Raw genomic sequence first — 27,733 nt, forward strand, 5'->3', positions numbered from 1 at the left:
TAAAAATTTCAAAACAAAATTTACAATTTTTGATGATTAGAGTTTAAAAGGTTGGACAAAAACTGGTCCTACTAACGAGGATAGCCTGGTTGGTAAGAGGTTCATGTTCGTGACATCATGAGTTTGAATTCTGCCTGAAGAAGAATCCCAGTGTATTAAATGGTGACAGGTGCACATTAAATCTGTCAGTGTCACAAAGTCCTCCTAGTTCTCATAAAAATCAATACCTCTTTGGGTACTTAATTGGAAATTGATTGTCTTCTGGTCCACAAAATTACGATCTGTAGATGAATGTATGGAGTATGAATGGGTCCTCCCTTTAAATTGACTGTGTTATGTGTGTGGCTGAAGTCGTATTCTTAGCCATTAATGGCGTCACTGAAAAACGAGAAACGCACCTTCTGCCTTTACAATCACTTGGTTCCCCATAACAGGCTTGCTGATATTGGCAAATGGCATCAGTATCAACAACAACAACAAAACTTTTTTTCTCAAAATTGCTCCTCAGTCCCCACATTAGACATTTACTTTCTTTTCATCTACGCATGGGCCTGAACCATTTCCCATAATATGGCCCATCTTCACAGTGTAATAACTCTCAGGTAGAAATTTTCAAGTTATTGATTTGTGAGAACTTAGTAGTTCTCAAAATGCACCAGATGACAATCCAATCGTTCTCCCCTCTGATCTTCGCAATGTAACTTATATTATCTAATGAGTATCTTATCTTATTATTTTAAATCGTGGTATTTTATTTTATTATCATTACTTTATGAATATGAGTACCTTATGAATATTATCTTATGAATATTATGTCTATCTAACATTTCATATCAAGGGAATATTGAAAATGGAATGAAAAATAGAAAAATAATCATTTCCACCAATTTTCTTTTATCATTGATGATAAAAAAATAGTTATAATTGGTTTCATTTTCACTGATAATTGTTATCGATAATCATTTCATTTTGTATTTTATCAAAATTATTTACTCTGATAAATTCATATCTTATGATGCTTTTTTCAGATAAATCCTATGTGATGAAATAAATATTGAAACTACGTACAGTTTACGTAAAAATATTTAGAAGTAATCGTTAACTTCTTCAATATCTACTCCTAACCCTCAAATTCTTCATATCCGTCTATTACTTCAAATTATAATTTTGACTAACTATTGTTCATTCATATTTTTGGGTTACGTATGAATCATGTCTCAAGCATTTTTCATTTAATAGGCACCTCATTAATTCATATATAGTCCGTTTTGTTACTCTCAAAACATTTTTTTCTCAGTTATCAGTTCCTAACGTTATTTTTGATCATGTATTCGCAAAATTCTTTGATTATAATAAAAACTTCAAGGAGAAAAAGAAATTCTGGCAAAATAACCGTGCTGTATTTTACTACAGTAAGTATGGTAAAATAACTGTGTGTTTTTTCTAATTCTTAGTAATGACATCTCTGGTTAAAAGATAAAAAAAGAAACATAATTTTGGTTAATAAAACCAAATTATACGGTATTTAAACCATTCATTTGATAATTTTTTTGACCATATGGTAACGGTTTAACAGAAGTTCTGGTTTTTCAAAATTATAGTTCTTTTTATCACACATTTAGGGATAAATACAAAACTGAAAAGTAAATTTAACCGAATAAATGACTTATATGCCTAAGGTATCATGATAAAATTACCAAATTTTACTACATTTACCGAATTTTTTCACATATGTATTATAAAACTATAATTTATTTTCAATTTTACCGAGATCCTTACCAAAATGCTTCGTTAAAAATTACCCAGCATTCCAAAAACTCGATAAATTTTACCATATTCTGGTAATTTTGACCATATTTTTTTCCTACTGTACCAGTGTGTTAAGCAAAATCCATCAATGTTTGCGTGATTTTGACTGAAATTAAAACAATACCTGTGATTATAATAACCGTACAAAAATATTAAACAATCATTGAGAATAAATCCTATGAAAGTGTTTAAAACAAAAATATAAACTTTTTTCTTCCATTCACAAAAAATTGTCGTCGTCGCATGTTGGAAGAAATGCGTGTTTGAACTTGAAACTCATCATTTCACCTAACATAAACTCAAAAATGTGAACGTAAAGTCTTAAAATCTTAAATTCACTAAATATCATAATTTCATAATCTTAAATAGATTAAAAATTAAATTTATTTCTTAGAAATATTGAAATGCAAATAATATCTTAGTTACGTCAAATCTAATTGTAATAATTAAGTAAATTAAATTTTTATCAAGACATAAAAATATTTTTGTTAAGCATTCAAATGCACATAACTTCTTAATTCAGAGGAGCAAACCGTATTTAAAAGATTGCAATTTAATATATAATTTCTTCAAGTTATCATTGGCTTACTACAACTTTTAAAATATAATAATATTAATGTATATACCATGCTAATAATGACACATATTAATAATATCCGTATTAATATTCATATATAAATAATATTATAGTAATAATATTCATATATAAATGTAATATTAATAATATTGCATTTACAAAAATAAATACGATAATATTAGTTTGTCAGAGTAGACAGGTGATTGTTTTTCACTTGTAAGATTTTAATGTTAAATTTTTTCAATGATATTTACAGTTTGTGTGAATTCAAAGTTCTTTCATAAAAATATTAAACTGTAACGCTTATTACTATTTTCCAAAGCTGAGAAATGTTCAATTAACTGTTAAGTTCTTGCGTTAACAGATGGCGCCAGTTCGTATATTTTTTATGTTTAAAAGAAAGCAACAGCTGGAGAAAATTAGGGAAGATTATTTTCTTAAGCATCTTATTTTTTTGAAACTTCATCTTAACAGAAAATGATTATTGCTCAGTGTCCCACCAATCAACTTAAATAAATATGGGGTAATATATTTAAAAGAAAAACTTTTAGTAAAATTTAAACCTATTGTTCTTAATAATTTTATTTACCAAACAAAATGGTATTTAAGAAACAGATTATAGTAGAACATTAATATATAAAATATAAATAACTTTGACAAGATCATGAATATACTCGATAATATCTTTTAGGAATACTATTTAATACACTTAAATCCTTAGTATTTTTTTTCTTCTCTTTTATGATAATCAACATCCAAATTACACTACGTTTAGAATTCATGTATAACAAATATTTGGTATACCAATTTAGAACACCATTTTTCAGTTTGAAAAATTTACATTTTAATGTTTTTGCCATTTTATAACACATGCACTGGGAATTTTAATTATATCAGCGTATTCTTTAAACTATTAGCATTGTTCTTAAAAAAAAATAGAGTTATGTATTTTTTTTTCAGAAACATTTTACCAATAGTATGTGTCTTAATAATCACATGGAAAATCTGAAAATAAAAACTTATTTTTCTATTTTATAAAACAAGTAGTGGAGCATATATTTTATATGAATGTATTTCATTAAATATTTACATTATTTTTTTTAAAAAAATCAAAAAAATTAAATCTTTTTAGTTTAGACTTGCAGCATTTGACGATCTAGCAGCTTCAGTTTATGATTTAGAGGATCTTTCCAACTTGCATTTGACTTGCAGTATTTTTATTTTAGAAATTCATAGAATATGCAATTGGGCATATTCTTATATTATGTGTTCCATCAAATATTTACGACATTATTTTATATAAAAGTTATAGTTGGTTAGTTAAGCTTTTTTTGTCTCTTCAGAAATATTTCACTTACTGTATAGAAAAATGTGACTCACACATTAAAAATTAAAAAAATAAATTGATAGAATATTATGTGTTTATTAACTATTTATTGCATTCGTAATCTAAGATACAATTATCCCTGAATTTAATAATCACAAAAGTCAAAACCAAATTTCACTTCTAAAATAATTCTTAGAATGTTCTATAACAGTTAAAAAATGTATGATGAATTTAAGAAATATTTTTATGCACCCAAAGAATTAAAGCAAAGTTTTATAAACAATAAAATTAATGTTCAAAATATAAATGTGTCATTTTATATAAGCTATACAATTTTTTTTTAAAAAACTAAATAAAAATTTAAAAAATATAGAGAAAGAGCCCTGCTGATAACATTTACTTACTCCCTGCTGAACACGTGATTTAATTAGTCTACCGGGATAGATAGAGGATTCTACCGGGGTGTGCAAACCCCATAGCTTCCCTTGTTTTTTTTGTTTTTTTCTTCCTTTTTTCATTTTTTCTTTGTTTTTTTTAAACTTTTTCCTCTTTATTTTGTCCCTAATCATATTTGAGTGTGCACTGTTTAATTTTTTTTATATATATGTTTAGCAAATGATTACGTTTGTATTTGGCTCACTATAACCACATCTGACTTTTGTGCCATTGAAAATACATGGAATTATCTATACCCTTTAGTAATTCTTTTAAACTCTATGGAATTTCATACCAAAAAAATGAGAATCATATGTATGCAACATTTTTTTCTTCAATATTCTAAAAACTAGAGCCCTGTTTCCATTGAATGAAATAAAAAGAAGTCTCTTCCTATAAGTATTCTTGTTGGAATTTTGGAAGATAAAGAAAATTAATAATAAAACAGTAACTAATCAAAAAATAGCTAAATTTAAAGTAATATATCCATATAATTCTGTTTTGTTAAATTATGTTATATTATATTATAACGTAATTTTGTAGGTCCTTGTAATGTGTTGAAATTGCATAAAATTGAAATTTTCTGCTTCAAAAATATTAATATTTACCAGAGCGTCACGTTTTTTTCAACACAGTTTTTGGTTTTCTCGTTACTCACTGTACACATTCAGAATTATTGTAATATTTTAAACTATAACATGGGTAAATATGCAACAAACTTATATTGCAATCAGTCGTACCAAGTTATCGTAAGATTTAATTCATAAGTGTTCCAATGATACTATAATTTAACTTGAACGGACATTTTGTAAACGTAGAATATAATTAAATTTAAACACGCTTATAAAATATTAGAGTTCAAAGCCCCGATATCATGGTTTAATTTGAAACTGATTTTTCTGGGAGTGTAGTATCTACATCTACAGGACTTGAAGAATAGTTTTTGGTCCTTACTTACGTTAATAACGATTATAAAAGAAATGTAAACAAAATATAGTTTCATCAAAAATAAAGATTTTTATTTACATTTACAAAACAGTACCTAGCAATTTTAAATTCTGCTTTTGTTCTGATTCCAGTGCCCTGCCAACCCCGGCCCCAATTCTGTTTTTAAGCTTGTAAATTGAATATAAAAGCATATGCTATATTATTTTTCCTTCACCGAAAACTTAATACATTTTTCTTTTTGTTTTCCTGATTTTATGAAGTAAAATTTTCACTCAACCACTTAATTGAAAACAAATGTGTTTTTTTTCAGACAAAAGACTTCTTCTAACATTTTAAGACAGTAATGAACATGTTTTAGTTCATTTATAAAACATATATTAATGCAGGCACACCACAAATACTAATATAATACATTAGATAACAATTATACATCGTCCTAAAAATTAAAAGTTTGCGGGTGAAAAGATAAAATTTTTAAAATTAAAGTTATATGTTTGTTTTCCTTCAAATTAACTCAATTACGATTAAAATCTTTGCTTAATTATGAATTACAATTATTAACTGAATTCAAAAAGTTTAATTTCAAATGTCACTCTTGTATTGAAAAAAAAACTCAATCGAATAAAAAGACCTCAAAGTGAGAATTAGCCAAAACACCATATAAAAGAAGCACATGTTTTTCTTTCTTTTTCTTTTATACGTTTAGATCGTTTAAATGTGCTTTCGCTATATCCCAAGGATAGAAAGCTGTAATTGTAATTTACCTGCGCCAATGAGTTCCCGATATTGTATGTAATTGATTTAACGCTTGAAACAACATAGCATTTAAGGAATCTAAACTTGTTACGTTGTTTTTATGCGTGTAAACTACAATTCAGTATATTATCGAATAGGCAATCAGATGTGTACTCAAACAACATTTTTTTCACTTTTTTAAAAGGTTTCTATGAGAAAAATTTTAAAATTTCACCCTTTTCTCAAAACAAATTAGTTATGAAACACGTCTTAAAAATCAATTAATACTGATAATGAAATTGTAGAAAAATTATGTATTTTGAAAAATGATTTTTGTGAAGAAAGAAAAAACTTTTTTTTCCGAAATCTTAGTTTCTTAAATCAAATGCTTATTTTCAGAACGAAATACAATTTTATGGACTTTAAGAGTAAATTAAAATTTGATAAAAGGACATTTTACTTAAAAACTCTTGCTAAAAGTAGGTGTATAGTAAATAGGTTTTTCTTCAATCTGAATTATATGCACATTCTTAGAAATTTCTTGGAAAAATGGTTAAATAACAATTTACTTAATTTTTATAGCACCATATTCAACCAAAACAATCAAATAACCGTAAGAAGATTATATTTTAAATATTAACGGTGAAAAATATCGTGCATTGATTATTTTCACCAGATACGGTTAATAGGCCACTGTTTTGAACACTTATTGTAATCACATGCCATTAAATTTTCTTTTATAACTTAACTTCATCGTATATATATATATATATATATATATATATATATATATATATATATATATATATATATATATATATATATATATATATATATATATATATATATATATATATATATATATATACAGTGGAGCATCGTTTACACGACGCCGAAGGGACCACCGAAAAACGTCGTATAAACGATAACGCCGTATAATCGATTTTTACTTCTAAAACTGAAACTAACTCTGTTTTCAGTTAATTTTAATGTTTAATTTCTAAATTAGACAAAGCAAAACAAACAAATAACCAAAGAAGAAAAATTGCAGTGAGCAATTTGAATGTACTTTACCTTTAATTAAATTTTCTTGCTATTAGTCTCCACAATGCTTTGAATAGCGAGTTGAACTTATTGCTTTCTATGATGCAATTTTAAATTTCTAATCACGGCCAAATCTAATGGCTGAAGCGCACTTGTGCAATTTGCAGGAAAAAAGAGAGCTTTTGCATTTTCCAAAATAATTAGTATCGATGGGTGCGCTGGACATTGGTCGATGAATAGCAAAATTTTTCGTTTTTGCCTCTTCATAACATTGTCTAGTTTTTTCAGTCATCTAGTAAAAATTACGGTCGTCATCCAAGCATTCTTGTTGACACCCTTTTCTGTATCATTCATGTTGGCAAATGCTGCCCTTTTTTAAAATACACAAGAAAAAATAAGAAATTAAATAAACGTGAACAAAATCTAAAAACCGACGTATAACCGATTCTGCGCGTCGTATAAACGATATATTTTTACATTAAAATGAATAGGAATGATTTGGGACCACACTAAAACGTCGTATAAATGTAAATGTCGTATAAGTGATCGTCGTATAAACGATGCTCCACTGTATATATATATATATATATATATATATATATATATATATAAATATATATATATATATATATATATATATATATATATATATATATATATATATATATATATATATATATATATATATATATATATATATATATATATATATATATATATATATATATATATATATATATATGCAGGTTGATTCTAAAAAGATGGGCAAAATTTAAGGAAGTGATAGTACACACCCAAGCAAACAGTTTTTATCAAAGAGTGCATGGTCGAAAACAAAACGCAAAACCGCTAGAGGGCGTCAAAGTTTATGTTCTTATATGAGGCAAAAACACACAAAGAATGATGAAGTTAAGTTATAAACAAATTTAATGGCATGTGATTACAATAAGTGTTCAAAACAGTGGCCGGCAGCAGCTATGCAGGCAGTACAACGGCGAAGAAAAGAAAGGCGAGCATTCTGAAAAACACCAGGCATATCACGAACTTTCCCTGCAGCGGCCGAAAACTTGGCGACAAGTAATGCAGCACAGTAACTCGCAACAGGAATGGAGCCTTCACGTTTGCATCAAACAACTTTCCAAATGCGCCAGCACCTTTGCGTTTCGTTTTCGACCATGCATTCTTTGATAAAAATTGTTTGCTGGGGTGTGTACTTTCACCTCCTAAAATTTTGCCCATCTTTTTACAATCACATATGTATATATGTATATATATATATTATATATATATATATATATATATATATATATATATATATATATATATATATATATATATATATATATATATATATATATATATATATATATATATATATATGTGTGTGTGTGTGTGTGTGTGTGTGTGTGTGTGTGTGTGTGTGTGTGTGTGTGTGTGTGTGTGTGTGTGTGTGTATACCATAAAAATTGTTCCTCCATACATCCCACTTCCCATTCAACCAGGGGTTACTATCAGTCGCATCAGTATTTAAATAAGTAATAAAATATTTCATTGAAATTTAATTATTACTTTCATTTTACCAGACAATGAAATAAGATTCAATAAATGTAATTGCATAAAGTTTAACAATCAAATTTTAAAATCTAAATTATTGTTGCAAATTTAAGTAACTGAGCAACTATTTTCGTTAATGAGTTTTTATCTTCCGATTGCAAAAGCTTTCTGCAATTAGGTAGACAGAAAATAATTTGTAATAGATAGCATCCCCATAATTGCCATTACTACTTTTTAAAGTTCCATCTTTATTACGAAATTTTATTCATCTTTATTACGAAATATTTCCCCTCTTGTGATTTCTAAATATTCTACGAAATTTTATTAAATCTCTGTTGATTTTGCAAAATAGCTTGGTGTTTCACAAGTTTTGGAGGCAATTTTTTCATTTTATTTTTATTATCATTTAAAGGAGTAATAATAATAAATATAAAAGTAGTAAATATGCAAAATAAGTCCCATAAAAATACGATTAAATCATCATGGGAATTTATTCCACAGAAAAATTAAAGTTACGGTGAATTTGAAATCAAATTAAAATCTTTGGAAAATGCAGCATTTAATTCTTTGTAATAACATAACATTTTCGTTTCATTCTTTAATATCTCAATAAACAATTACTTTGATTTAAATAAAAAAGATAACATAAGTAAAATTAAGTCATATCAGAAAAATATTTAAAAAAAATAATATTAAACTAATATATTAAAAAAAATAAACTGTTCTGAAAGCTAAGAAATGAGTTCAAGTTATTTTCAGCAAATGGCTTATTTAAGTCAATGTTGATATAAAAATCTAAAAGAAGGAAAAAAATAATTTAGTCAGAATTAAATTTTTCAGTACTCATTAAAAAGCACTAGCTAAGAAATATCATTAAGTAGAATATTCGCCCTAGTAAAAAATATTACATCGGAAAATAAAAGATGGTGAAAAAAATTAAAAGTATAAGTTGAAAGAGTACTAGGAAAATTTTACGCCTTGATGAAAATGTATAGAAAAATGACACCCAAAAAATATAGAAATCATTATTTTAAACGATGGAAATATATTCAGTTAAAAAAAGGCAGCGATATTTTTTAACTTTCTCCATCGATTTCTCTTCTTACAGGTTTTTCTTTGCAATCTGAGAGCAACATTACGAAGTTGTTAAACAAATGCCATTAATGTTTCAGATGTCAGACGCTTGTTATCGAAAAATATTCTTAAATGGGAATTCTTTACAATGTCAATAAATTTTGATTTATTGTGTAGTTTTCACAATTTGTCATTTGAATGACGTTTTACAGAAAGAAACTTGTTTTTATTCAATGATTATAATTTGTGATAAGGAGAAATTTGAAATTATCCTGATTATTAACTTTACATATACTTTATATTTGAAACTTCATTTCAGATTATAATTTTATAAGTTTTAACACGTAGTCAAATGGTAATTTAAATTTTATCTCTTTGATATATACACTTATATTAACATAAAGTGTTATTGAATTTTAACACTCTAAATTCAATATAATATTGTAAATCACTGTTAATCTCCTAAAGTATTTAAAATTAAATCATTGATTTTTTTTTGCGTTTTATGATAATGTATCTTTTCTTTATCGCGTTATATACAGTTCCTGGCCTAATTATTAGACGCACTATAAGAGTCTATGTAAAATCCTTATTATCAGGTGATACTATACAGCGTTATTGTTTTTACGAGACTTAAACCGGTTTGCCCTTGTTTACGTCCATGTATCAATTGGTTAAATTAGACGATATATGATATAAATTCGACGATTGGATAAATTAGACGATATATGATATAAATTCGACGATTGGATAAATTAGACGATATATGATATAAATTCGACGATTGGATAAATTAGACGATATATGATATAAATTCGACGATTGGATAAATTAGACGATATATGATATAAATTCGACGATTGGATAAATTAGACGATATATGATATAAATTCGACGATTGGATAAATTAGACGATATATGATATAAATTCGAAGATTGGATAAATTAGACGATATATGATATAAATTCGAAGATTGGATAAATTAGACGATATATGATATAAATTCGACGATTGGATAAATTAGACGATATATGATATAAATTCGACGATTGGATAAATTAGACGATATATGATATAAATTCGACGATTGGATAAATTAGATGACATATTCTATAAATATAGAATATTTATTATATCAGGTATTATATTAGTATATCATAATAATTAGACCGAATTATTAGATCCACTGTAGTTTTTTAATAATTACATGTTTTGTATGCATTACTTTTATATTTAAACACACATTTAATGGGCTGTTATTCGTGATATTTTTTATACACTTCTTATTTGTATTTATTTTTAACGTACTGCATTACGATGTTAACTAAATGACAGACGAACCTAAGCAAATGCAAACCGGTTTCAGCAGCGTAAAAACAATATAGCTGTATAGTATCACCTGATAATTAAAATTTTACATAGAATCTTATAGTGCGTCTAATAATTTGGCCAGGGACTGTATTATCGCGTACCGAGGTTAAATTTTGTAAAATGTTGACACATTTTTTTCTAAGTTCATTTGAAATATTTTTTTCTTTTTCAAGTCTTCAATCTTTCATATATTTGCGACGAAAAACAATCGTCGCCTTAAGAGAGAGAGCCCGTTTAGTCGCGCTGAAAGCGAGGGTTGGCTACACAATAGAGTAGAATATGTCTCTTTGACGGGTTGCATGGATGTTGCTACGTCGTTCCACGAACGCGTCTTTCCTAGAACGGATTTATGCTCCTATACCAACAAGGGCTTACAGCACTCTGAGTATCTCAGACAGCTTGCTCTGGAAACTATTCATAAAATTCCAAATGATGCTTTACAGATCTACACTGACGGTAGCATGGGTGCTGGTGCTATATCGGGTAGAGGAATTTTCATCTTAAAGGGGACTGGCATCAAGATCTGTATCAAAAATCCTGATTTTTGCTCGGTTTTTAGGTCAGAGCTAATAGCCATAGAGGAAGCTGTGAATTTTTGCATTGCTGACAATGTCGATTCAGATGTATGGATTCTGAGTGACAGTCGTAGCTCCATACAGCACCTGTCTGAATGGTGGAGGCATGGTGACAGAACGACACTAAACATTGTCCAGCTTCTAAATTGCTTGAGTCACGACATTAGGATTTTCTTTCAGTGAGTACCATCGCACGTGAATGTCTACGGGAATGAAATTGCAGACGGTCTCCCCCTTGAGGGCAGCCATAGAGATACTGCTGGCGATGACCTTCTTACTTTCTCAGAAATAACATCCCGGACTAGGCAAGATATTGGTTCCTGTTGGAAAAAATCTCCTGTGCATGATTGGTATGGGGGAGGCCGACCTGGTCTTGCTCTGATCTGGGCAAGCAATAGGCGTGTCCAAACGGCGCTTGCCAGACTTAGAAGCGGACACACTCGATCCCAACGTCACGTTGCGGGCCTTAACGTCTATCCACCCTGCCCTAAGTGCAATGTGAACCAGTCTGCTCCTGCCCACATCCTATCGTGTATTGGCTGCCAGAAGAGACACCTGGTCTCCAACCCTGCTGCAATAGTACATAGCTTTGGGAGCTTTTTGGATGAGTTCATGGACTCGATTTAATGCTTCTGTTGGTCAAGGGGGCATAAGCAACAACAACATATTTTGAGAAAGTTTCAATGATAGTAATAAATTTAAATTTTTACGTGCACAGAGATAAGAATTCTGGTAAAATTACCTTACTGTATGGGAATAACATTTTGGATTAAGAAAGAAGCGCAATTCCGATTAATAAAATCAAAATATACGGTATTTAGACCTTTCAATTAGTAAATTTTCCGTTCATATGGTGACGGTTTACCGGAAATTCTGGTTTTCAAAATATAACTTTATTAACACATATTTAGTAAAAAATACAAAAACTGAGGAGCAAATTTAACCAAACAAATGGCTTTTATGCCCTGCTCTAAGGCATCATGATAAAATTATTAAATTTCAACACAATTTCCAAATTTTCTCACATATTATTTATTGTTAAATTTATCAAAACCATTATCGTAGTACTTCAGTAAAAATTACCAAGCATTTTGATGTTCCTATGGAGCTAGAAATACGGTTAATTTTACCATATTCTGGTAGTTTTAAACAAGTTTTTTTCATCAGTGTAAAGATGTATAATCAATGCTATTGTTTTGAGCTATATGTCTCACTCCATTGTAATCTAATTTCGCTCAATTTTAATTTTCCAATCCAAACAAAAATTTGAAGTTTCTAGAATTGTAGTATAATCAATTTTTAATAAATAAAAGATTATTTTTACAGTTCTTAAAAATTCTTTTCAATATTTTCCAAAAAAAAAAAAAAAAGTAGAGCAAATGAGATACATAATTGGCTTTAATTTAAAGAAGTAAAATCAAATGCTCAAAACAGTAAAAGTATTTCTTTAGCAAAATTAATTTTTGATATAAATTGTAGCCTGTTTTTAAACTTTCTAAAATTGTTTTTACTAATTTATCTCCCAAAGTTCAAAAAATTTCTCTTTTTGAGAAATAAAATTTGTTACTTCGAGAAATTCTGAATAAACAAAAATATTTTTTTGGCTTCTTAAATCTATAAGAATAATTTATTTGCATAAACATAATATTCTCAGAAAAATCAGTTCTTATCAAAAACCATCAAATCGGTAGCGTAAAGTATAATATAATGTAAATTCTCTGCTACATTAAAAGGTGCAATTGAGAATTATGCTTCCATATAATTTCATTCTAATTAATATACAATCAGGTTTCAGATGGTTTAATTAGCATGATAATGTGGTTTGACTTGGCATTGTTTTAAAATTGCAGCGAATTCGTTTGTTATTATGATTCAAAATAAAAATAATAATTTTTAAGCATTTTGAAAAAGATTTATACCAATAATATTCCATATATATTGAAACCAATTTTGTACGAGCTTGTTCTCTTCTGAAAAAATATAAGTAGATACTTTAAATTATTTTACATTGAGAAAAAAAGATGGAAAAACTGTTAAAATTTGGTAAAATTTACCGTGTTTCTAGCTCTAAGGGAACACCTGAAATCTTGGTAATTTTTATCGAAACACTTTTCTAATGATTTTGGTAAAATTAACAATAAAATATGAATTTAAAGTAAGTGATACAATTTGATAAATGTGGTAAAATTTGGTAATTTTTTCATGATACATTAAAACCATTTACTTTGTTAAATTAACTTTTCAGTTTTGCATTTTTTACTTGTATGGTAATAAAAACTACAATTTTGAAAACCAGAATTTTCAATAAACCATTACTATATGACCGAAAAACTACCGAATGAATGTTGATTTTATTAATCAGAATTGTTCTTTTATCAGAAATGTTATTACTATACAGTATGGAAATTTCACTAAAACTTTTTCTCCGAATAACCAACGAGACTCGTAAAATGACACAAGATTATTTATTTTTTAAATAAAAGATTGTTTTTAGACTTTTTAAGGATATTTTGCAGATTTTGTCCTATATTAAGAAACCAATTCAGTGCAAGCTGATTTTCTTTATTAAAAGTAAAAGTACAATCTTCGAACCATTTTTACCGCTCCCACAACAAAACTAATTTTTTTTCGATTGTCAAAGGATTGTATAGGAGATTTCAAACTGCGAGTTTTCTTAAACTAGACAGGGATTATTAATTAGAAATTAATACATTTATCTTTGGTTTTACAAATTCACAATCGCGTTGATTTTCACGTTTTATTGAACTAAATTTTTATTCTCGAATTGACGAGTGCACAACCTCTTTAAAAAAAATCCATGAATGACGTTTGACACTTTTGGGAAACTTAATCACTATTTTTTCTAATTTCAATATGAAACTGTAATCTTTTAACAAACCTTCGTAGCTAAATCTATTTCTAATATCAAAATTACTTAATACGTAATGTTTACATTTATATCATTTAACTTTCAAATAGGCATAAAATCTTATTTGTACAATTTTTAACAATATTTGGGGAAAAGGGTATTTCAAAATCACTTGGAATTTACTATGCATCACTAATGATAAATTTTATTTTAAAAATTTCAAACTCAATATTTACTAAAATTACTTAATTAAGTTTTCAAATAGTTAGCCCATTAAGGGTTATTGGGAAAGTTAAAAATTCAAGGAAAAATTTTACTTAGAAGTGAAATACAATATCTATTTTAAAATTTTGCAATTAAAAATAGTCTTGTTTTATGATTTAAGCTATTCTGTTTTAAGGTTAGTGCAAAAACATGATTTTGGGCAAAAGTTTCGAAATTGAATTTATTATTAACTTAATTTAGCTTTCTAAAAATATTTTACTTTTGCTTGTACTCAAATTATTTACAAAGTTATAATAGTTTTTGTTAAAGGTGATAACAGTGTAGACTGATGATTTTTAAAATTTAAATGCTTTTATCTCAAAACTAGATTTTTACACCACTTTAAACGCGATATCTCATGTTTCAAAATAAATGTTTCAAATTTTTTCATTTGAGTTTATAATTATAGCACACATGTTTTGAACTACAGACTAAGAGAAAAAGTAGAATTTCATTTTTATGCATGTTTTTTCACGAAGACAAATGCGGAAATTTTTAAAAATTTTAATTTTTAACTGCACTGATTCCTAACTCAGTAGTATATGCACTTGCTTTTAAGATAATAGTTCAAATAGCCTTCTAACTTTCGAAATAAAATCCTCAAAGGATTTTTGTTTTAGGCGGTAGAAATTTTTTACTTAGTTTATGTTTTACTATACGCAAAAAAATGCTTTATTTTTAACTAAAAACGGCTATTTAAAATAAATAACAATAATTTTTGTTAGTTTAAAAAGTTTTTACACGCGAAATAAATAAACTAGTTTTTTTAAAAAAAATTATATTAATATTTAAAGAAAATGCTGCCGAAACTAGTCGGATTCTTTTAAACAATCTAGTTTGTCCAACGCAATATAATCCTACCTTTTATCAGTGTTTTGAAAGTCAGTGTTGTTGAATCGATAAATTTGACAAAAATATGCTTTATTTTTACCTAAAAATGGCTATTTAAAATAAATAACAATAATTTTTTGTTAGTTTAAAAAGTTTTTACACGCGAAATAAATAAACTATTTCTTAAAAAAAAATTATACTAGTATTTAAACATAATGTTGCCGAAATTAGTCGGATTCCTTTAAGCGATCTAGTTTTTCCAACGCTATTGAATCCTCCATTCTATCAGTGTTTTTGAAAAGTGTTGTTGAATCGATAAAATTGGCAAAAAAATGCTTTGATTTTATCTAAAAAGGGCTATTTAAAAAAATAACAATGATTTTTTGTTAGTTTAAAACGTTTTTACACATGAAACAAACAAACTAGTTTTTTTTAAAGAAATTTATATTAATATTTAAAGAAAATGTTGTCGAAACTAGTTGGATTCCTTAAAACGATCTAGTTTTTCCAACGCTTTTTAATTCCCCATTCCATCAGTGAACAAAAACAAAATTAACCCTTCATGGGATAGATGAGAATTTTACAGGTTCTTTGTTCCACCCCCACTTTTACGAATGCGATCCTATCCAACATGCTCATTCACGTGACCAACCTCCCACATCACTCTAACTCCTGCTCATCTGAAAGCATCCCCATACAAAGCTTCCGAATCTAGAAGGACGCAGACGCATCTTCGATTCTCACTTTTTCTCTTTTCATCTTCAATCTCATCACTTTGAATTAATTCTGAGTTTCAACTAAGCTTGAGAGATCCTCATCAAAATTTGATAAAGGTCAGTAGCTTTATTCAGATTTTTAAATTCGTTTACTTCAGTTTTTCCCTTTTGTTTTTATCGATCTTCATAGGAATAGATTCGCGCATTCTGCATTGTTCACAGAATCATTAACAGGTAGAAGGAATCGAAGAACGAAACACATGTGCTTTTGTTTTGTTGCTGAGGGTAGAAGGTATTGCAGTAAAACAAACTTCACTTTTCCAAAAAAAGAATAAAAATATTCTTACTCGGTTATAGTGAAAGTTAAGAAAATCGTTAGATTTCAAATTATTAAAAAAGTATCTACAAATTTTATTTGATCCAAATTTTATTGACCCACTGAGGGAATTCTAAATATTTCCTATTTGAAAGACTCAAATGATGTTTATAATAACTAATCGTTTCATAAAACTTATTTTTATATAAAATATTCTATTATAGAACCGTGGGAATATAATCGATAAATTTTCCAACAAGTGAAAGTTAGAAAGAGTGTTTATGATAAAAGTAGCTTTACGAACTTTAAACGTTTCTTTTTAATGACTTTTATATAGATTTTGTTATTTAAGATACACCTTGAGCACAATCAACTAGATTTAATTGTTGAAAAATATGTTATTTAGTAATATTTTTTATTTAATTTGGATAAAAATATTGTTTAAGATTAAAGTAGTTTTAAGAACCTAAACGTTTCTTCATAATTTAAGAAACACCTTGAGCACAATCAATCAAATTTATTTGCTGAAAACATGTTATTTAGTAATGTTTTGTATTTTATTTGAATATATATTTTTGATCCCTGTAACTGTTTTATAGAGAGAGCTTGAATAAATTAGAAGTTAGGTTTTGTTGAAATCAATTTTTAAAAATTTTGTTTTACTAGAAGAATTTATTCTAACTTAAAGAGATTCATACTATTTTTCGTCTTAGTTTCTTTTTACTCCTACTTGTCTCAAACGACTTGTTTCATACATGGTTAAATGTTTCAGGGAGAATAGATAATAATATATTGTAAATAATAAATAAGGCAATATGAACTTTGACTATTCTAAAAAAACTAGGAAAATAAAATTTTGCAATATAAAAATATAAAATTGCAAGGAGTTATTTTAATTAAAGAATTTCAAATAAGAACTGCATTTAAAAATATGGTAATTGAAAAGTTTCAATATAATTTCATGAAACGCTGTTCTTTATTGCATTAGCAAAAACTGTATTCTAATGAAAATTCTCGTTTGTGTCAAAATAAAATATGTAGGGGAATAATGTTTATTTTAAAAATTAAATTTAAAATATTATTTTCTTTTAATGAAATGAATTTAAATCCTTAATCATTTTTGCAATGTTCAAATCTTTAATTATTGTTTGAGTCAATCAAACAATACTCCATCGAATAATACTCAAACAATATATAAATGTATTAATGTTTTTTATGCATATATAATAACATTTCCTAAATTACCGTTATTTTAAAAGTATTTTTACACAATCATAATCACAAAATAAAACAACTTTTTTACGTTTAGTCTATGAAAACTAATTTGAGTAAAAAAAGACAAGTTTTGATATTTAAATAACAAAATGTAATAAAACTTTAAATCTTTGAAAATAATTAATAATATCATAAAAAGCTTAACCTTTCCACAATTCGGGTTGCAAATTGTTTTCAAACTAAGTTACTGAAAATTATTTTACTAATATGTATATACACTGAGAAAAATAGTATAGTTGAACTTCCAGAATATGGTAAAGATGTAATAATAATATAAATATTTCTTAACTTTAAATCAATAAAAGTTCACGTATCGCTGATTGAAACTTTAACGAATGCGTAACGTTTTCAATACCACCGTCTTCTTATGAAACGTAATACGGAGAAACTGAGATTATTTCTCACTGTTGGTAAAAACTATAATACATTGTACACTTTTTAAAAAAGTCAAAGTATGCTTTTTAAACATTGTAAGGAGTTTTTGAAATCTGCAAACTACTATAATATCTAGCATAATACTGTAATAACTTTAAAAATACTGTAATAATTAGCAACTGTGCAAACTGTTGTAATAGCTGTAATGAGTTGCAAATATAACTAAACAAATAAAAATAAACTACTGTAAGAAACATTTAAGATTATGTATAAAAAAGGGGACTCCATTCATTTTTTTATGAAATAAGCGAGAACAATTAAATCTGATAACTACGCTAAAAAAACAATGAATTAAAACTACCAGAATATGTTAGAATTTAGCGTGTTTCTGACTCTATGGGAACACCAAAAACCTCGATAATTCTTCTGATGCATTTTTGAAAGATTTTGGTAAAATTAACAATTAAATATGGTTTTATAATATGTGATAAAGTTTGGAAAAATTTAGTAATTTTGTCATGATGCCTTTATTTACCTTATAAAAACCATTTATTCACTTAAATTTACTTTTCAGTTTTGTATTCTTTACTAAATTTGGGGAAATAGGAACTTCACAATTTCACATTGAAAATCACAATTTTTCTTGCAAACCGTTCCCATTTGAAATATTACTAAATAAATGGTTTAAATACCATATATTTTGGTTCCTATTAACTAGAATTATGTTTGCTTTCTTTATCAAAAATGTCTTGACCGTACAATAAGGTAATTTTGCTAGATCTTTTTCTCTGTGAACAATTATGATGATTGTATTAATTGGAAAGTTTTAAGATATTGTTGTAATAGAGTTTTAAGACACATTTTAAGACAAGTTTTGTAATCAAAATAAAGCTTTCATTTTTGTACATGCAATTGAGGTGAACATGGTAAGGTATTTTAGAGCATTTACATAAACTTGAAAAACCACTAAATTCATAAGAATAATTTATCACTATGGAATTTTTATACAAATGGATGGAATTTTTTGGAATAATGGATGGAAATATGGAATTTTTACACATAAAGTTATTATTTAATGTAAACACATTTAAAAGGAATTCAATTCAAGTAAAAAAAAACCTTTAATATGATAATTTAATACATTTAAAATAGTATTTTAAATTATAAAATTATTTTATTTATATCTTTACAAAGAGTCTGTGTAAGATTACAGTTAATTTTATTTTCAAAAGACGTAGTTTTAAGTTAGAGAATTAGTTAAGTTAGTTAAAAAATTATGAACTGAGAAGATATTAAACTAAGTTTTAGAATATTTTTAACAATTTTTAATATTTTTTTACAGTGCACAAGAGTAACAGATAATACTTTTACAATATATTTCACTAAATTAAAATTATTTTAACATTTTCTTAATAAAATTTAAAAGTAAAAGTTCAAATGTTTCATATTTTTATGAGTATACTTTTTTTCGCAAATCAGTTAATTTTTAACATTTTTAACTAAACCCAATATGTCATGAGCTTAATTTTAATTCTCATTAAGTAATGAAAGCGGATACCTTCATAAAAGTATAACTGAATAAAGTCTTATGTATACATTTTAAAGATTTGATTGCTTCATTTTAAAATTGTATCTTTCTTTAAATGCATAAAGAAATATTTATGTATTTTTGGGGATTGTTAAATTTTTAGTAAATGAAAAATCACCAATACCTTTCACGTTTAGTTTAAAACATAAATTTTATTCCTTTAAATCCAAAAACATTCTATTGTTGAGAATAATATTCTGAATATATTCGGGCTAAATTTCTTGCTGTGAAGGCTGAAAAGGTTATGAAAGGCTGAAGAGAGAACGCTATTTTAAGAATGCACCTGTTGACATTCATCTCAACAGGTGAGATTTCTGATAAAAGATCATTATATCCTATTCCAGAAGCATATGTCATATTTACAATGTTCCTTGTTTACATATAAATAAATAGAGCTAAGTATTGTAGTAGCTCATTTTCCAAACATTCTTAAGAAACGTTTCTAATATAGCTCCTTCTTACTAATAGAAAAATTTCAGCAAGAAAATATATTAAAATATTTTGCTTGGCACTTTAAATTTTTTTTAAATAACAATAAAAAATCCTATAATTTTTAAAATTTTAATCTGATTCTTTTAATTTTTAAAGCAAATAAATTATCATATCTTTGTACGTAAACTTTTATTGGTAAATCAAACGCTATATAGGAACAAATTCTATAAAAGAAAATATATAATTAAATAAAATTAATTTCTGACTGCATTAAAATATAAAGTTATTAGCCACAAAGACTGCAATGCAATGTGTGAAACTTTTATCACTAAATCAAAAGCTATATGGAAACAACATTTATAAAAGAAAATTTATAACTAGGTAAAATTAATTTTAGACTACAATAAAATATAAAGTTATTAGCCACGAAGACTAAGTATTTAATGGGTGAAACTCTTATTACTAAATCAAGCGTGACATAGGAACAAAATCTATAAAAGAAAATTTAAGTAGGGAAAATTAGTTTTAGACTGCAAAAAAAATATAAAACAATGCATAAAGCATAAATTAATTAAAGAAGAAAATAATTTTCGAATAATTTTCAGCAGTCCTTCCTCAATTCTAAGAAAAAGAATGACTGTCACTAATGCCGAAGATATATCCTTCTGTATTTTGACGTATACGATGTTGTTGGTACTTTTTGACTATTTTATCTCAGCTTCACACACTGAATCTTACTTTATTATACTCCAACACAATGGAAACCATTCTGTTCTTTGAGTATTTATAACCTTGTTAAACTGGAATATCGATAACCTTTTCTCAATCGAATTTTAAAAAGCATTGCATGCACTAATTGTCACGGTAATTATTAGTAATTTTAAAAGACAAAATTATTTAATTAAAATTTGATTTTGATATAAAAGGTTTAAGTAAATAACAAATGTATCTATTAAAGTTCAATGTATGTAATTTGCTAATTTGACTTTTTAAGTTAATTTTATATGTTCTAGTAAAAGTCTAATTTGTCACATAGAAACGTTACGAAATTAGTTTCGATCTCTCAAAAGTATGAATTCAACATGTTTTTAGTTCATAAAAATGTTTCGTTTTTCCCCATCTCCCTTGTCATTCATTAAGCTATCACATTATAAGATTAATCATTTTTATCTCTCATTTGAAACTTAAAAACGATGAATTGTTATAAATCATTGTATTATAGGAATTATATATATTATTTATTAAGAAAAATCCAACCCCGCTATCGAAAAACATCAACTTCATCGATTGAAAAAATATTTTAAACTAATTACCTCTTATGAGTGATTCGAAAAATAGTTCACTGTTTTATAAACAAATAGTCAGTTATAATGTAATATAAAGAGTACGAGTGAAAAAAAGTAATTAAACTCTCATTAAAAATAAAATATTAATGCTTCCTTGAAAATAAATGCACAAGTATTCGAATGTTCTATTCTTATTAAAATACTTTTTATTCATATTTTTTGGTAAAATAACTTAAAATCATTTAATATTAATATATCTCTAATATGAACTCAAATAATTTTTAATTTGATAACTTTCAGCAATGCAAATAAACCCGAAGAATTTGAAATCATATTTCCACGTATTTCTGAATGTGAAAACAGTAGCCATTTCTAATTAATGTTTTTCTCATCTAGAAAATTTCTGAAGAGAGCTTAATTGGGTCATTAATGATATTTCGTAGAATAATATTTTAGAAAAAAATATTCTCAAAAGCTCAATCATAAAAAATGATGAAATATTCTTGTAAAGAAAACTCTTTTCTAATTTTGAATTCAGTTCATTATTGAAAGCATATGAATTGTCATTTTATTTTATATTTCTTATTTCTACAAGATGTGTTGAATATTTTTCTGGACTTTTTAAATAATTATATTTTTACCTATTAAAAATGCGTATACCAAGTTTAAATGAACGCTACTGTTAAAAAAGTAACTCCGAATATATTTCACTGGAGTAAATTTAAAACTTTTGTAGAATAATCTACAGTCGGACCCCAATTTAACGAATTCATAGGTACCGAAAATATTATTCGTTAAATCGGGGATAAATCGTAATATCGGGAGCAAAATAAAAAAATATTCTTAGCTTATAGAATACCACAACATCTCTAATAAGCAAATACACAAAATAAATATAAGTCTTACGCTTTTTATTCATAAACTTAAAATACAGCGAATGATTACACGCTGATTAATTTGAAACTTTAAAGTATTTCATGAGTGTATTTCCTTGAAAGTATTTCGTGAAAGTATTTTCTTGATTTCTTACTTTAAAATGTTCCTTTTCATAGTCATGAAGAGAAGACAATACTCCATCATTTACATCTTGCTGCATTAGGTATGTTTTCACTGTTTCCGAACCGTGCAAAGCATTAGAAAAAGTGTCAGTTTTCACTGGAGACTCATTATCATCGACTTCCATGTTAGCATCGCCTTTCACGGTTTCCGATGAATCTACTTCATTAACTTCAGTTTCATAGATCGATCGTCCTTAGTCCGTCATCACATGTCACGTAATCATTAAAATCTATTCCAGGAGCAATTTCTTTCCATATGACTTCCTCTGAAGTAACGAATGAAAAGTGGACTTTGTCCTTTTCCGCTCTTATCCCTGGAAATAACGCTTTCTGAAAGCATTTTTCTATTGCATTTTTCGAAATTTGGTTCTAAGATTGTCTTAAAAGAATAACGCGTCCAAAACAGTGACTCTGTATCTAATCCGCCCATTTTTCTCTAACGATGCTATAATTTTCCTCATAAGCAACTTTCTGTAATTAATTTTTACGGAACGAATGATACCAAGGTCTAGAGGCTGAAGCACACTTGTGCAATTTGCAGGGAAAAACACGACTTATGTTTTCACTGTCCACAGGACATTAATCAATAAACGAAAGAATTTTTCTCTTGTATCTTCAAAGACTAATCTAACGACGTCAAAAAATCTGTAAATAAAGAGGAAGTCATCCATGATATTTTGTTTGCTGCTTACTTTGTGGTAAAGTCCTTACATTTTTAAAACATCTCGGCTTTGCTCCTTTTCCTATCACAAATGGCTTTAACTTGTCTGTTCCATCAGCAAAACCGTAATCCTCATTTTGCTTTTTTTTTCGTCTAAGCATTTTTCATTTCTGTAACAGAGTGTTTTGTCGGGTTGTAAGTCGCAAAACAACCCTGTTTCATCTGCGTTATAATTGTTGAATGGTGAATATCCTTCAATCAGGTTGAGCAGCTTTTCTTTCCAATCTTTAACTAAATTTTCATTTACATCTACCTTTTCTCCGCACACTCTCTTTTGGACTATTTCGTATCTTTCTTTGAAACTGTTGGATGCAGAAAAGACTTATACATTATGCTTTTCAGCTAGTTGAAGAGGTTTTTCTTTGATCAAAGACGGCTATATTCTTGGTGCGAACGATGTTGAAGCATTCCATTAGATCATACTCAAGAACAGAAAGAGGGGTAGCTTTCAACGACTTTCTTACTTTCAACGATTTTTCATTACATTCTTCAGAAGCCTTTTTAATTTCTGTTTGTTGTAGTTAAAGTTGATGTGGAAATATCTGCCAATGCGTTTTCTCGTGCAACGTTTTTGTCTAACTCTCATAAAATGTTAAGCTTTTCACTCAAAGAAAAGCGTTTTCGTTTCCAACAATTTATCATTCTTCGCAAACTCTCAAAAATCAAATGTTCTGCAAAAATGAACGTCCAACACACCTTACTTCTATGGAATAAAGAAAGGGATAGATAAGAAAGAAATTTCCTGTCCTCACAGGAGTCTTGTACATCTCACTTTGTTATTGTAGAATGGTAAAAAATTTTCTACAAAAATTACAACAAATAAATAGAACACAAAAAGTAAAAATAACATGTAAAAACAGAAAAAGAAATAAAAGAAAAAGAAAAAACAGAATAAAGCATAGATAAAATATAAGTTTCATCTATAAAGCGAGTAGTGAAATCAAATGTACTTACATACGGGAAATTTTTCAAGAATGATTTAAAAAATATTTTCGTAACAAGATTGCCAGATTGCAAAATATGAAAACAAAAGTTCAAATTAAGAGTAACTAGAGGAGTTTTGTTTTAAAGTGCCGTTCTTACTGCATTGCTGAAGTGCGTTTGATTTGTTAGTTACCAAGGATGGGCCCGAAATGGATGTGCGCAAGGTAATATTATACTGGATAATTTAAAGAAGTTGACCATAAATAATTTTAGAAAATAAATATTTATTTAAGAAAAAAATATAAAATAGAAAAGAGAAACATGTATTGCTTGTTTTGCCCATAATTTTTGCCACGGATATGCCCGAAATGGATTTTTACATGGAGAAATTATATAAATTAACAAAGAAAAATTTTTTGGTAGATAATTTTAGCCACGGATTTGCCCGAAATGGATTTGCACATGGGAAAATTATATAAATTAACAAAGAAAATTTTTAATAAATATATCCACACAAATATACGATTAATTCAATGATTTTATATGGAATTGTATTACTTTAGTTGGGTATCCATTGTTTATTATCAAATTTTGAAAGAGTTTATCGATTTGTTTTTGCGAATATAATCGCGTGGGCTGATGAAAAGATTATATATTTTATTTTCCGGATTTTTTAAACAAATTTTATCTTTTTTTTCCAGTTGTTTGTTATTTTTTATTATTTTTTTCTTCCCCCACCCTTTTTTTCGCATGTCTGTAATTTTCCTTTATTTTATCTTCATTTCGAACTAATAAGTTCTGTTTACTTGCAGCTTATGCGCAATAAATGATACTTATTGTTTTTCTTAATATATATCTATACAGTGAAACCTCGATTTTACGTCCCCCGAATTTACGTTTTTCCCGCATTTTACGTTTTTTTCATCAGGACCCAGTTTTTCCGTATACCTCCAATGTTAATTTTACCCGGATTGTAAGTTTTTAATTTACGGAATTTCCCGCATTTTACGTTTTTTGTGGAAAGAAAAAAAATAAAAAAACGTTTTAATAAGCAATATTTAAGGTTTTTTACAGAAAGCAACTTGTCCGGAAAGCTGTAGATGAACTAGAGAACGGAAACCTAAATGACGCCTGCAAACTAAAGTTAAGTGTTCTGGAGGCTATGCATTTTATTTCTGCTGCTTGGAGAAGCGTTACACAAAAGTGCATTTCCCACTGTTTTGAAGAAAGCGGAATCGTAGCTTCTAATGAACCGTTAGCAGATGCAGGATTAGCTAGACTAGACCCGGAGAATGACAATGAAACAGTTAGCTATGACTTCGACGAGTACATCCGAGAAAACTTAGCAACATGGGAAGCTGAGAGAACCACTGCTCCACCCGTGGACGATGTTATGGACTTTTCATCAGCCGAAGAAGATGAACAAGAAGGAACAGAAGCACAGCCCGTTCCTTCTTTCAACACAGCATTGAGAAGTTTGCTAATAGTGAAAGACTATTTTCTATCATACAAAGACCAGGAAAAAAATTTGCAAAAGATTTCAGTCCTGGAAGATGAGGCATTTACTTTGAACTCAATGTCTAAAAAACAATCTACTATTACGCACTATTTTGCACCTAAATTACATGATTCTTAACAAAAATTGTAAAAATGATCTTGAACTGGTATGTTTTTTTCTTTAAATACTAATATTCTTTTCGTAAAATATAGATTTTAATAGTACCTTTTGAATGAGTCATCTTTACTACCTTTCGTTTGTTTTATTTTCCCATTATTATTATATGATTTTTTGCTATCGAAGTATTTCCCGTATTTTACGTTTTCCCGGATTTTACGTTTTTTTTACCCAGTCCCATGAGAAACGTAAAATCGGGGTTTCACTGTATATATATATATATATATATATATATATAGGATAAGAGTAAATTATCTTATGTTGTTAAATAAATGATAAACCTCTCATTTATTTTATTTTATTTTTTAACTTATATTGAGGCTACATTTCGGTGACTTATGACCTTTCAACGCTTCATTATATCTGCCGGAAGTATCAGAGTTTAGGGTCCAAACTAAACCTGATTCTACACAAATAATTTGATTCTACCCAAAAGGTGTGCTTCTGCGTAAGTAGATGAAATGTATTAAATTAAAAGGAAAAAGCTAGCTATATTATACTAACAATAACTGGGTTATGGAATGTTTTGAGAATTGTTTTATCTTTCCATTCATTGTTTCTTTCTTTTTTTCTTTTTTTTTTTTTTTTTTTGATTTTCCAGAAGTTAATGGAAACTGTATTTTACCTAAACAAATTGATTAAAACGGGATTCGTTATTTCAATCTAACGCCTCCTCGGTTTTTGAAAAAGATATATTAATTTATGATTAGGTAATATAATTAGGAAGTTTAATTGTCATATGTGATTAAAAATAATAGCAGAAATGTTAAATGCTATTAATGTTATTTTTGTGTGAACGTAAAATTTACATAACGTAATATGTAACATAACATAAGACTACATAAATATCTGATGGAAATAATTTTTGTCTAAGTTAGATGGGAGTAGCCTAAGTTAATATCACGGCATTTTTGTTCTTTTTTTTTCAAGTAATAAATAAATAAAATACATATTTTGAAATTAAAGATAAAAAGTATCTGAATTTACTAGAAACGGGTATTTTCAGACACTTTTTCTCGTTGATGATAAGGGGTAATATGGTAAAATAAATAAATAATTTGTATACATCCTGTAAAAAATGCTTCTTCTCCCAAAATAAATTATCTAATTTTTCCAAATAGGGTAAACTAACCAGTGAAGGAACACTTAAGCTTAGCTTGCCTTAAAAAGAAACATAAAAATTGCAAAATTTGTAATTTTAGCTAAATGGCTGTGACAACATATTTGGTATTAAATGCCGAATTATGAAAAAAAATTTAGAGAACTTACATAATATTGTTTTAAGGTTTTGGTGGTTCAAATAATAAGTAGTAAGATGACCAAGTGAAGGAACAGTTCTTACCAGTGAATGAATACTAAATTTTCCAGTGAATGAACACTTAATTTTGAGAATTTTTGATGCTCTTTAGGAATTCATAGGCCATACAATTGTCTAAAAACAAGGATTTTTCCTTGGAATTATAATATCTAACCGCAGTTAACGAGGAAAATTTTGCTTTTTTTTTCAATCATGAAATGGAAAGTAAAATGGGGTTGAATACGGAATAAAAATATGTTTTTAATTTTCTTTCTCACACTTTAATAGTCGAGTCTAAATCATGAATGTTTATCATTGTGTAATCCGATGATATTTTATTACGATTATTTCATCGCGTTATGTTTAATCTTTTTCCCCATATTTTTTGAAGCTTTTTTTTTATCTTTTTAAGTATTTTTTTCCTCTTCATCATACTTTCTTGTTTTAACTTTTTTTTCAGCTCTTTCAGTCATTTTAAATTTTCGTCCTTTTTCTGAAGTTAATGCAAAAGGAAATTTATTTCCTTTTATTTTGATTTGATCTTCCTCTTTTATTCCTATATTTGGCCTATGTAAATGTATATTCGAAATTTCTTCTGATTTTTCAGTACTATTTCTAGAATTTCTCACTAGATAATTGATGGGAAAAAGATTTTT

At 27.3% G+C, this 27,733-nt stretch overlaps 1 protein-coding gene across 8 annotated transcripts in view; it reads left to right on the forward strand.

Moving 5' to 3' along the window:
- The window catches only part of LOC107456224 (cAMP-dependent protein kinase catalytic subunit 1), a 452,991-nt gene that overhangs the window by 140,722 nt on the left and 284,536 nt on the right, over nucleotides 1–27,733 (forward strand). Inside the window, exon 1 of one of the 8 annotated variants that reach the window (XM_087154841.1) lies at nucleotides 16,048–16,247. The exons of the other annotated variants lie outside the window; for them this stretch is intronic. The gene's annotated coding sequence lies outside the window, so the exon portion shown is untranslated. Of the gene's footprint in view, nucleotides 1–16,047; nucleotides 16,248–27,733 lie in introns of those variants that run through there. 8 annotated transcript variants of the gene reach the window in all.

This window comes from Parasteatoda tepidariorum, chromosome 11 (assembly GCF_982258835.1).
Source record: "Parasteatoda tepidariorum strain Cologne lab strain chromosome 11, Ptep-v5.0, whole genome shotgun sequence".
Taxonomy (NCBI): domain Eukaryota; kingdom Metazoa; phylum Arthropoda; class Arachnida; order Araneae; family Theridiidae; genus Parasteatoda; species Parasteatoda tepidariorum.